The sequence below is a fragment of the Erpetoichthys calabaricus genome, chromosome 11, assembly GCF_900747795.2.
Source record: "Erpetoichthys calabaricus chromosome 11, fErpCal1.3, whole genome shotgun sequence".
Lineage (NCBI taxonomy): Eukaryota > Metazoa > Chordata > Cladistia > Polypteriformes > Polypteridae > Erpetoichthys > Erpetoichthys calabaricus.
Genome location: NC_041404.2, coordinates 107,303,618 through 107,316,892, shown reverse-complemented (window position 1 = coordinate 107,316,892; position 13,275 = coordinate 107,303,618). Strand labels below are relative to the sequence as shown.

Genomic DNA, 13,275 nt, shown 5'->3' with positions numbered 1-13,275 from the left:
ACCAGGAGTAGTTTAAACTGGATCTGGGGTTATTAAAAACTACATTAACTGAAACATGAAAATAAATTTGTCCAAAGCAACTATATTATAAAATTATGTAAACAATGAACATACTGTATGTAAGTGCTGAACACCTTTCCAAGAACATATCCTTTAAGCATGTCAAGTGCTTCATTTTGCTACGACAAATGAATATTTATTGCAGTAACTAAAATAACTTAAACATGTTAGATAGATTTGTAAACAATGAGCAAAATGTATACCCTTAACCAGTCTAATATTTCCCCATTTTCATAAATAAAACCCTGCAGAAGACCTAAACTACTCTTGTTCATGGTATTGTCTTTTTTCCAGTAGGTTAGGATGAGAATACTACCCTCTGCTCAAAAGAAAGTGCACTTCAGGCCAAGCCACACACACACACACACACAAGCAAAAAAGCCAGGATGTTAACACTCGCCTCCCCCGTTCTGGTGGCACAGGTATGGTGAAGTGGAAAACCAGAGTCAAGCAGACACAAGGAGTGTAGACAAACTCAACACAGGCAGTGCCTATGCTGGAAGTAAGGAACTACATAGATAGGGGGACATTGTTTTTCACAGAAGCTCAATAAAGAAAATGCAAAGTTGGCTCACTCACTCACTCACTCAGAAAAACCCAAACAAAGTCCTCTAAGAAAGGACATTTTCATATATTAATGTTTAGAGGTAAAACCTTCCCTACAAAAGAAAAAAAAATGATTTGATTGAAATTTTGTGACCATTATAGAAAAAAGAAAACCATCCGACACTTTTTTTTTTTTTTAAACTGTTGATAAGGTTTTACTTGTCAATATTTATTATTATTAATTACATTAATTTCCTACACTGTTCTGACAGTGTGCTTTATGAACAAGATGAATGGAGCTGAAGCGATCAACAGGCCACACAAACAGCACCACTAGCCAACGGGTGGACAGATGACTGAAGACGGGGCAATGTTCTGGATCCTCATTTATAAAGCATTCTTGTTTATAAAGCTTATATACACACAAAAAGGCTTGAATTGTGCGTACACAACTTCTCACACAAACATTGGGATTAAATTGACAGGGGAACATGCACATATTTATGGCAACTCTGACCGATGTGTACACATTTCAGAAAAACTGGAAAATGACAACACCCTTGATACCTTGACTAGGTAAATATAGCTACACCAGCTAAATGGCAACTCACTCTCATTACTATAATGTTATAATAACTAGGTGATATGAATTATAATAAGACAAAAAAAAACACATGAAAAGTGTTGATTATTATGTACAGACTGCATTTTAGTTTCCTTTTACAATAGCCAATGCTGCCTATTTTCACTGAAAAACATTTTGGTTATTAGTTTATTTTGACTACATGTTGTCACTTATAAGGGAGCTGACCGATAGGTCAGGAATATCTCAGCCAAGCTTCACTCCATCATGCCTGATGTGCTGAAAGTCATTAGCTGACTGGAGGAGGCACTACATCCAGTTTTCATATGGTGTGGGGATATATACATTAAACACAAAATATTTTTGCCAACATAAAAAAGGTATTTTGCAGTCATGTCTAGTTGTCTTAACTTAATCGGATCATAGTACTGCACTCTTATTGCAATAAGGGCATCTAGTGAAAAATAAATCAGCTTTTGTTAACTATAAACAGTTACATTCCATTAATATAAAAGTCATCTGTGATGCCAAGATGAGGCTGACAAACATATCTCTGTGACCTGGGTAAAGTGGGATTAATTTATTCCGAGGCAAACTAGCTTTGCCAGACCTCAGTTTTCCAAATGTTCTATACGATTAGTTGCGTCAGTATTTGTGGCATTACATGTTCCAGTTAACACAGTCTACCTGCTATGATGCTGGCACTTTACACCTTCCCCGAGAGGTGCTATAATGTTGCGTGTGATCTTGTGCACTCATTTGTAGAGCGCTGCCGGATGCTCTTGAACACTGGTAACAGCGTCCCAACAAGTCAGGAGGAAGAGTGCTGTACCAGCCAATAAACTTTTACAGCATCGTGATTGTTTATGTAGGAGGCTGATTGGCAAGGAGGTGTGTTCACGAATGCACATTTACAAGGTGATTGATTTATAATGAGTAAGTTGCAGAAGTTGCATATAAATATGCATATGGCAGAATTTATAAATTAGATTTTTTTGCATAAATGTTTCAATCTTTTTTGGCGTATGCACATTTTCACACTCAATCCACTGAAAAAATTTATAACTGAGGCCCGAGGACAGAAAAAAAAAAAAAGATGTAATTATGCTGTAAAGTGAAGAGAGAAAGTTGGATGAAGCTCTAAGAATGTGCAAAGCTCAATGGTTAGCAAGCACTGTTTTTTCTGCAGTGGACCACCAGCACTCTTAGATGCATACTGGCTCCCATCTTGGTTCCATTCTGTCGAACTCCAGTGTCCTGTTGTGCCACTGAAAACTACTGGGGGGGTCTGCCCCCTCCCCCCCAACCACTCTGTAAATGTGTCACTTAAATAAAGGGAGAAACCTCCCCGAAATCTTCAATCATGGTGTTGCCTAAATACTCCGGTGACAATTTTAAATAGTGGCCCTTGAATTTTTAATGGGGAAGCTGCAGAAATTGTGTCATGACACTTGAAGCTACTGCTCAATGCTCCTTCCTTACACTGATTGTATTACTTTGAAGAGCAACACATAGGGTAACTGCACTAATATATATCCACTTCAAGCACTGCTTTGCATATATAATCAAATAATGATAATATACACTCACCTTTCATAATATGCCAACTGATAACCTGTTTCAATTCAGAATAATACACTTTCCTGTAAAACTGTTTTGTAATGACCATCGACAAAAGTCAAGTCACTAAGAAAAGCAGGAATTTATATAATGCTGGGATATTTTACTCATGGACAACTGTATATAGCATGTTCAAGAGTATCAGCTCCAGTGGCCTAATGATATTATTTGACTGAAGCCTTTATCCAAGGTGACTTACAATATTTGAAATACAATCGGTGAGATTTCTTTTGTTTTTCCAATTGAACCAAAGGTAGGTGAAGTGACTCGCTCATGGTCACACGTGTTAGTAGCAGAATTTGAACCCTCTACCTCAAGGTTTGAAGTCCAAAGCCTTAACCACAACAAACACACTGCCTGCCAATGATATCTGACTTTGCTGTAAAACACAACAATTATATATTGAAAAGCACTTAGCTACTTACATAGTACTTCTGACACACCTGATTGCATTATAACTAATGCCTGTAATATGTTGTGTGTTTAGGCAACAATAATGAGTCACCAGAAAAACGTTTTTGTAAAATGTCTTCTTTTAATATGAACTTGCACAACCATACACAACACGTGCCCAGCAGGAATACAGACCAAACAAGTATGTCACGTGTATCCCTTGTCTTACGAAACTTCCTAGGTGAATCCGGGTAACATTGGTAGTACTATTTTATTATGACAAACCCTACTTCAAATACACACCAGGATGACTAAAGAGTAGATCTGTACTGAATATTCTATTTTAATTCATATTTAGCCAAATACTGTAAACCTTCAGAGACTGAAAAAACAGAAACGGAATTAGCCTCTTTATGCCAATTGTTAGGGGATGGTCATTTAAAGGACCATTGCCATTGACAAAACTGCTTCTGACATGTTGCTCAGATGATCTGAAGCAACAGATGGTTCCAGCAGTTTTGCACCTTTGCCTGCTCACATTTGCTGCTAGGCTCCTCCTCCTCCTCCGTCTACTCACCTGGGGTTTAAGGCTACCCGCACTCAACTCTATGCCCCCACTCCCTGAGCTGACTCGAGGCCTAGGTCCGAATCCAACGCTCACAGAAGCCATGCATCACGATCAATGATCTTCTGACCATCAATGATCATTAGCAGCCATGAGACATGTTCAGGGTGTTCTCTGAAAGCACACGCATACTCAAGTGCAGACAACCCAACTGCAGACACAGTTGCGCTCCCTGGTTGGTTTATGGTAAAACCATTTAGTGCGTGATGCTACGAAGTTTCAGAATCTTTTAGTTTTTTTTTTGCCTGTACATACAGATCTCGCAGATATTTTCACATATCTCGCAGCATCCGTTTGCAACATCAGTCCTTTTAAACCATCTTAAATCCAAGTATCCAGTAGAAATGAACATAATTAAACAGGAACAGTCGGTATATTCAACTGCAGAGCCACAGCATCATATGTCACCTCAGGTCTAGGCTAACGGTTTTAGACCTGCAGGGATAGGATGGAACTTAACCATTTATCCTAAATGCTAACCATATTAACAGGATGCACAAACCAGTGTGTTCCTTCGTGCCGGTCCCATGCCCGGGTAAATGGGGAGGGTTACGTCAGGAAGGGCATCCGGTGTAAAATTTTGCCAAATCAATATGCAGACAACAATACAAATTTCCATACCGGATCGGTCGAGCCCCGGGTTAACAATGACCGCCACCAGTACTGTTAGCCAACAGGGTACTGGCAGAAATTGGGTTACTGTTGGCCGAAGAAGGAGAAGGATAAGAACAGGGGGGAAGACGTGTCCAGAGGCAGAAGGAGAGGAGGAAAATAAAGAAAGTGAGAGGATGCCTGAGGAGTGGAGAAGAAGTGTATTGGTGCCGATATTTAAGAATAAGGGGGATGTGCAGGACTGCAGTAACTACAGGGAAATAAAATTGATGAGCCACAGCATGAAGTTATGGGAAAGAGTAGTGGAAGCTAGGTTAAGAAGTGAGGTGATGACTAGTGAGCAGCAGTATGGTTTCATGCCAAGAAAGAGCACCACAGATGCAACGTTTGCTCTGAGGATATTGATGGAGAAGTTTAGAGAAGGCCAGAAGGAGTTGCATTGCGTCTTTGTGGACCTGGAGAAAGCATATGACAGGGTGAGGAATTGTGGTATTGTATGAGGAAGTCGGGAGTGGCACAGAAGTACATAAGAGTTGTACAGGATATGTAAGAGGGAAGTGTGACAGTGGTGAGATCTGCGGTAGAAGTGACGGATGCTTTCAAGTTGGAGGTGGGATTACATCAGGGATCGGCTCTGAGCCCTTTCTTATTTGCAATGGTGATGGACAGGTTGATAGACGAGATTAGACAGGAGTCCCCGTGGACTATGATGTTTGCTGATAACATTGTGATCTGTAGTGATAGTAGCGATCAGGTTGAGGAGACACTGGAGAGGTGGAGATATGTTCTAGAGAGGAGAGGTATGAAGGTCAGTAGGAACAAGACAGAATACATGTGTGTAAATGAGAGGGAGGTCAGTGGAATGGTGAGGATGCAGAGAGTAGAGTTGGCGAAGGTGGATGAGTTTAAATACTTGGGATCAACAGTGCAGAGTAATGGGGATTGTGGACGAGAGGTGTAGGCAGGGTGGAATGGGTGGAGAAGAGTGTCAGGAGTGATTTGTGACAGACAGGTATCAGCAAGAGTGAAAGGGAAGGTCTACACGACGGTAGTGAGACCAGCTTTGTTATATGGGTTGGAGACGGTGGCAACTGACCAGAAAGCAGGAGACAGAGCTGGAGGTAGCAGAGTTAAAGATGCTAAGATTTGCACTTGGTGTGACGAGGATGGATAGGATTAGAAATGAGTACATTAGAGGGTCAGCTCAAGTTGGACGGTTGGGAGACAAAGTCAGAGAGGCAAGATTGCGTTGGTTTGGACATGTGCAGAGGAGAGATGCTGGGTATATTGTGAGAAGGATGCTAAGGATAGAGCTGCCAGGGAAGAGGAAAAGAGGAAGGCCTAAGCGAAGGTTTATGGATATGGTGAGAGAGGACATGCAAGTGATGGGTGTAACAGAGCAAGATGCAGAGGACAGAAAGATATGGAAGAAGATGATCCGCTGTGGCAACCCCTAACGGGTGCAGCCGAAAGAAGAAGAAGATTAATTCTTAAAGCTTATGGGGTAGGGGTTTGTTAATGTTAGGGGTTATTTTTGTTAAGTTTAGGGTTTGGTGTGATTAATGTGTCAATCAATTTGATATGTGACGACCTATAAAGATTTACTAGAAAAATACTGGTTTAGACATGAAGTGATGTTACTTCTGCCCTGAAACTGCTGGCATACTGTAGACCTGTGGTGACTTATGGTGCTGTGGCTCTGCAAGTCAATACGTCTCATCTCGAACAACAATGGGAACGGTGAGCCTGGTAGTACACATTTCTTAAAAAATAAATAAATAAAATAAAACGCAACAACTTATGTTGTTTGACGTAGTAAAGGCAATCAAGGTGTGGGAGATCAGCAGCCCAGAAGCTTCAAAGGTTCATGAAGCAATAGCTCAGAATATATACATAGATGCACAGCCTATTTCAATAGTTGAGGATGTGGGTTTTAGAAATTTAATCGCTGTTTGAGCCCGGCCTCAAGGTACCATTTTGCAAATATTCTGCTGAAAAAAACTATTCCAGATATGTATGAAAATGTTTGTGAAAAGGTTAAAATGCATTTACATGATTTATTCACAAGAGACAAGTGGACATCTCAATACAGCACACATTCCTTTATGAGCTGCATACTACAAGTAGATCAATTATGATTTCAAAAGACAACTTGCAATTACTGCTAAAGTACTTGCAGAAATAGTTTTTGTAATGACAGAACAATGGCAAATACAAGATTGAATTATTGTGTTTATCAGAGACAATGCTAAAAACAACGTGAGTTGCAAATTAAGATACTCCAGGCTGCTTTGTTTACACTCTTCAGCTTTGTATTTGTGAATCCTTTCATTCTGAATTCTATGAAAAATCTCATTGCCATAGCAAGATAAAACATTGGTCATTTCAAACATTCCACAAGTGCTATGGTCAGACTGCATGAAATAAAATAAAAGGTAAAGTTACCACTTCTGGTTAACGGAAATAGCCCAAAAGTTGATAGAAATCAATGTTGTGTACCTAATACTTGTATGCAAAATTTGGTTGACCTAAGTGAAAGTGTACTCAAGTTATTGTGTTTACATACACATATACACACACGCACACACACAATTCCAAAAATGGTATTTTCAGACTCAGGGTGGTCTAAAATGTCGAGATTCATTAAAATCTTGACATCGAATCTTTGGACAATTACAGTACTTTCCCTATACGAGAAAGTAAATTGCACTCAAATTACCTGAGCATGAACTGATGCAAGATGTTGACACAAGAAATTATTCTTCACATTTCATGCATGAAAATACATGCTTGAAAGATTAGAACTGAAACATGGAATTATTCTTTATGAGTGAGGAAAGTTCAAGTAAGAATTTAACTTCATTTACTCAGCCACAGTGGCAGTTAATGCAAATCATTTCAACTGTCTTGCAACCATTTGAAGAATTAACTAGATATTTCTAGTGAAACAACTTCAGTTTGTATTGTTATTCCAGCATGTACATCCCTCACTTAGTATTGGGGGTGGGGGGATAAATCAGCAGTCCATTACAAGTAGTGATTGAATAAAAAAAAATTGTATAGGAACTTTTCAAGTCTGTATATTAAAAGGTTCCAGGATATTGAAGCAAATCCATTATACATTGAACTGTACTTGGCCCACTTTTTAAAGTAAAATGTTTCACTTCAAAAGTTACATTAGCTAAAGTGAAGCAACATGTCTCACCAGCTGTGGAAGAGACTTAGGCATGTGCAGTCATCAATAGCAATAAAGAAAATGAAAATGTGACAACAGAACCTCCTACAAAAAAAAACAAACTGTAGGAGTTTGGTTGTGCTGGGATTGTTTAGATATTTAAAAAACACAAACCTCCACAGATCAGCATTGTCATCATTGGAGCTACATTATTCAACCTGTACTTTTAGAGAGCTGTTTAAAGCATAGCAGTAATCCCTTTTCTTGGTGGAAAGGCAAGACAATTCAGATTTCCTTTACTCTCTGGAGCAGCCAAAGAATGGTTGGGAACACCAGCTACAAGTGCAGCAAGTGAAAGATTATTCAGCGAGAAGAGCTAGTCTTCTTCCAGACCAAGGTGAATAGCTGATATTTCTGAAGTGGAATATAGACTTGTTTTACTCAGTAGAAGCTAGAAACTCTAGTATCTCCAAATTTAAACTGCATGACTGTTGAGTTATGATTAATGTCTTTGAATTAAAAACACATTTTTGAAATCTTCAAGTTTTCAGTTTTGTTTATAGTGTATACAGAGTTTAAGTTGGTGTCAATATACTGTACTATTAATACCAGCTAGAATTTCAGAAAAATTATATTTCATTAAATACATAGTACTGTCAGCAAGTGCTCCCATTTTAATTAATATAATACTCTTAACTTGTATTCTAGCCTCCCTGGAAATTGAATATTGTAATTGGATGAATAGTGAAAACCTAGTGTAGGCATTTGGTATAGCCCTACTATAAGAAGAAATAAAACTAAAAAGGGAAAGAAAAAAAATTTCAGACTCTGAAAGATAAGAAGAACAGTCACGATCACAGTGAGGCATTGTAAAAGCATAGGCTTGAATCGTAGCACTATAAATTGTGACGCCATCCAAGTAAGGGGTGAATACATTATATAGATGCTGCATGGCAAGGACTTTGCAATCTGAAGCACAAACTAATTTTGCATGATGAATAAAATGTGACATGATTTATTCCCATCTAATACTACACTAAAAACCTATTTTCAAACATAATGACCCATCTCCATTGTTAATGACGCAGGAATTCAGAGATTATTACGAAGGTCACTCACTGGATCTGTAAAGGTTGCGACCAACTTCAAAATGAAAATGTAAGAACTGATGAGCTCTGAATAAACCCTGTGATAAAGTAGTGTTCCAAGTAAGGCTGGTCCATGTTTTATGTCCCATGCTGCTGGCACAGATTCTGCAAACCCTAATATGAGAGTAAGAAGATAATGTGACTCGCTGCAATAAGAAATAAATTATAAAAAATGATTCCAATTATCCTTGTATGCAACAAATTTCATAATGTCATAAATCCAGACTAGGCTGAACTACCTTTATCAGAAAATGTGTCCTAAAACACTGGGATGGCATGGCTTTGGAGACTAATTTCCAGCACTTGCTCAATCTACAGGCACTGCCAAAAGTCATACTGTCATCCACCATTGGTAGAAAAAGAGTTTGCTGAAACAGACTCAAATATCAGGCCTGCATCACTTTAATCCCTCTAAATAGACTTTGTTTTTGAACCTGTGCTTGTTGCCTCTCTTCTGCATCCTGTGCACTAAGACAAATGCAAGAGAAATGTTTCAATTAACTTAATTTTTATACAAAAAAAATTAATAATATCAGTACAAAGAACTGGGAGGAAGGGGCTAATTCATGCTGCATAAGTGACTTTTGTCCAGCCTCAAACCCCATTTATAATGATAGGTGTTCAAAGGGAGGTGGACCAAAAAGGGAAAGAAAAACTGCACTATTTACTTGAAATTGTATTTATTGAGAGAGTTAACAGCATGTTTTGTGGAACAGGTCTGACCTGCTCATATGCCCCTCTGGCTTTTCTGACCCAGGCTAGTTCAGAAGTGGCAAGGTGTTTCGGTAATGAATCACGTTCAGAAATATGATCATCTTTTCCATGCTAGAGGGCCTCCCATAAAACAGCTGAAGCGTACACAATCCAAGTTATATATTTAGCCTAAGAACACCACCTCTTGTCGCTTTAGCTTGCTGCTGTTAATGGTCACTTGAAAATCTTGTACAGAAAGGTCTTCTCTGTCACAAAAGAACCTGACAGAGTCTATTTGAATCAGGCTCAGTTAGTACAAGTGCTGCTTTTATCATTTCCCATTCCATGAAGAAAATGGGCACAAGTGAAGCGAAGACCTGTTCTCTGTATTCAATTAATTTTTAATGAGTTTCAGGAATTGTACAAATACACTAATTACTTCTAAACTGCCACAACTCCTGCTGGCACACCAGAAAACATCCCAGAAAGCTGTGGAGTTGACAAGATGCCTTGTTTCATTTATAGGAGAGGAAGAAGAGTAGTAGGGAAAGTGTTGTGATAAAGTAATGAATGAGCAGGAAACACCACAAGGATTTTTTCAGGAGAATAATTAATGAAACATGTTTCGCCTATCTTTACAAATGATAATTGTCACAGCATTCTAAAATTAATTGTGTGGTAACATAGTGTCTTTGTAGTTATCCAGTCATCCAGGTCACACACTCACTTTTTAAATCTTCAGTTATAAATTTCTGTTGTGATGAAATCAAGCACTGTTATTGCACTAGTTAGTCGTCAAAGCTTCCCGAAGGTCATTTATTTTGGAATGAGAAATTTAAGTACTGTAATGTGTTTTAGTATCTCTGTTGTAAAAAAGATAGTAGTGGTATTTACTGTGAATGTCTCACTGTAGCCAGGTTTCACTAGTGCCAGAAGAGATCACCTTGAAGTAAAGTTTCTTTACTGTCCTCCTTGCCCTTCAGTAGCCATTTTACTTGGTGAACAACTTATCACTTATTCTTCTGCCACAAGTTGTCTTATGAAGTACTAGGGGGCTCCGCCCCCTGCTCGCTTCGCTCACCAACCCCTGGTGTTGTGAATTTACAAAGAGCGTGATGTATGAATGAGATATAGCATAGTGTGAAGGTGTAGATGACGCATATAGGAAGCAAATAAAGTTGTCCATGTCCAAAAAGGGGCTCAGAGAGGTAGATGCTAACTTTGTCTATGGTTTGTCCTTGTGATTTGTTGATGGTCATGGTCAAGGCAGGTCTAGTGGGGAACTGTCGCCGTTTAAGTGTAAAAGGTAATTCCAGGTCAGAAGTTGTAAGGTAATTGTAGGAATTAGAACAGTATTGTTAGCATGTGATTCTGTAAGAAGTTTTGCTTTAATAACATTGTGTGGCATGGTGTTGACGACTAAACGTGTACCATTGCATAAACCCTGTTTAGTGTTAAGGTTTCTTAATAGCATGATTATTGTTCCATTTTTAAGGCTAAGATTGTGTTGTGGTAATCCGGCTGGGTTAATAGTGTTCAAATATTCTAAGGGGAAATTAAGATGGTCATTGTCGTCATCAGAGTCAACTTTGTCAGAGCTTAGAAAGAGCTGTGCCACTCCAGGAAGTAATGAAATGACCTGGTTATTAATGTGATCAACATTAATATTTTCTGGACATAATATAGTTTGTTGTGTTAAAAGGGGTATTTGGTGTAATGAGATTGTTGTTCCAAATATCTCCGTAACTCTTTTGAAAGCAATGCCAATTGTCTGCGTATTTTAAGGTGGATTGAAGAATAGCTGAGCGCATGGCATGTGGAACAATTGCTAAGCACTGTGTAAAATCTCCTCCTAATAAAAGTACCTTTCCTCCAAAGGGAATATTATTAATCATCAACGTTTGTAGAAGTTTATCAATGGTGTTGAGTAAGTGAGTGGATGCCATTAGATGCAAAAGCAAATGAACTATTGTAGGATGTAATGCAGTTCATAAAGTTTTTACTTTCAGGTACTTCGTCAGTTAGAAGCTTCTGTAGATATGCAGGATATGAATGTAAAGGAGGCAGTCAAATGTGACCCTTTTGACAATAATGTGTAAATTCATTACTTGTATTGCCAGTTGTTTCTTCAGGGAAGTTAAGTGAATGACAATGATTGCAAATGACATTCATTAATCCCAATGAATTTTCATGAATAGTGGACTCATTATTGAACGCGTTGTCAGCTAACTGGCGCAAGCGTTTAGCAGGTGTCTGTCGTTGATGTTCTTCACGTGAATGTTTTGTCTGTGCCGTTTGAGAGGCGCTTCGTTGTATGTGCAGGAATTGGGACGTGCTATTCTGGAGCTGTAATCGATTTGCCTGTGCTGTGTGAGAAGCCCGTTGCAGTTTACGGCGGTCATTGTTTGTATTGAGCCTTGCCCGTTTTTGTATGTCGGTTAGTCGACCGACATGTATTTTTTTTTTCATGCGGGTTCGTGTGTTTGGTCCCGTCACTCGAGCCGTATCGTTTTGTACCCGTGAGCGTGAATTCATGACTTGTTTGTTCTTCAGCGTTATAAATATGGATAAGTAATAAGGAGGATCGCACTCACTGTTCAGTTAATAGTGCATCAGTGTAATGAGATCGACCTATGCTGCATAATTTGAATGTGTTCAGATGACGTATATTTAATACGGACGGTTCGTTTAGTAATGGTGCTTTGTGTCTCATTTCTTATTTATGTTAGTGTGGTCGTGGGTCCGAATCCTGCTTTTTGTGTATGTTTCGTGTGCTATGTCCGTAGTCTGTCCCGTTTTGTGTCCAATGGGTTTGTGTGGCGCTCGCGTCTGACTTCTTTTTTTTTTTTGTGCTAGGGGGCGTTGCCTCATTTGTGTGTCGTGGGTCTCAATTCTCTTCTTTGTGTGTGTTCTGTTTCGCGTCTGACTCCTTTTTTCTGTGTGCTATGGGCGCCTCATTTCTTATTTTAAGTTGCTTTGCATCCAGTTTCTGTTGCTTGGAAGGGGGGTTTTGTGGGGGCGCTTGCGCAGTACGTCTTTTGCGGCTACGGCCCATGGCCGGATGTCCCTGCGTCCATCCGGTTTACCATTCTCGGTTAGTAATATGGATTCTTTGTGGTAGCAGTTTAGTCATTTTCCCCCAATAGCTTTCAAAACCTTCTTAGTGACTCCTGCACATCTTTCTTTGTGCAAGCCATCATAGTGCCATGCTATTCGCTTATTTTACCATGCTCTATTGCCTCCTGCCAGCAACTATCATACAATTGTGATGGAAAAAAAAAAAAAAGTAAAGGCTCTATCCATTATTTTTACAACCAATTAAAATGGGGATAGAAACTTAGTTCATAATACATTCCATAGTTTTCAGCAGCACCCAATGGTTGACTTAAGAGTGAATGGCACGCACTGAAAATTAATGAGCACTTGCTGCACTGGCTTAGTAGATAGACTAAATTATGGTAACAGAATTGGTCTTCAGCAAACTCTCTCATGGGTAGAATGCTGAATAGATAACAGATAGTGATCTAGATCAGTGGTCCCCAACCTTTTTGACAGCAAGGACCACTTTATTAGATGCAAATTTTTCCACGGACCGGTCGGGTGGGGGCAGTTTTATACACAATTTACATAACATTTCTATTATTATTAAAGTTATTAAGCAGTTCGCATATGTTTGCAATCTGAGATTTTTCTTCTTTTTTTGCATATAACAAAGACATATGCTTTACATTTGACAATCCAACAGATTGCACAACACAAACATTAACACTGCAATCTTTTTTTTCGTGTGTGCCGTTTCTATAGGAGGGTGACAATGAGT

General features: G+C 39.0%; 1 protein-coding gene across 3 annotated transcripts in view; it reads right to left on the bottom strand.

The window, feature by feature from the left end:
• Positions 1-13,275, bottom strand: part of slc6a16a (solute carrier family 6 member 16a) — a 40,483-nt gene that overhangs the window by 16,094 nt on the left and 11,114 nt on the right. The gene's annotated exons all lie outside the window — the stretch shown is intronic.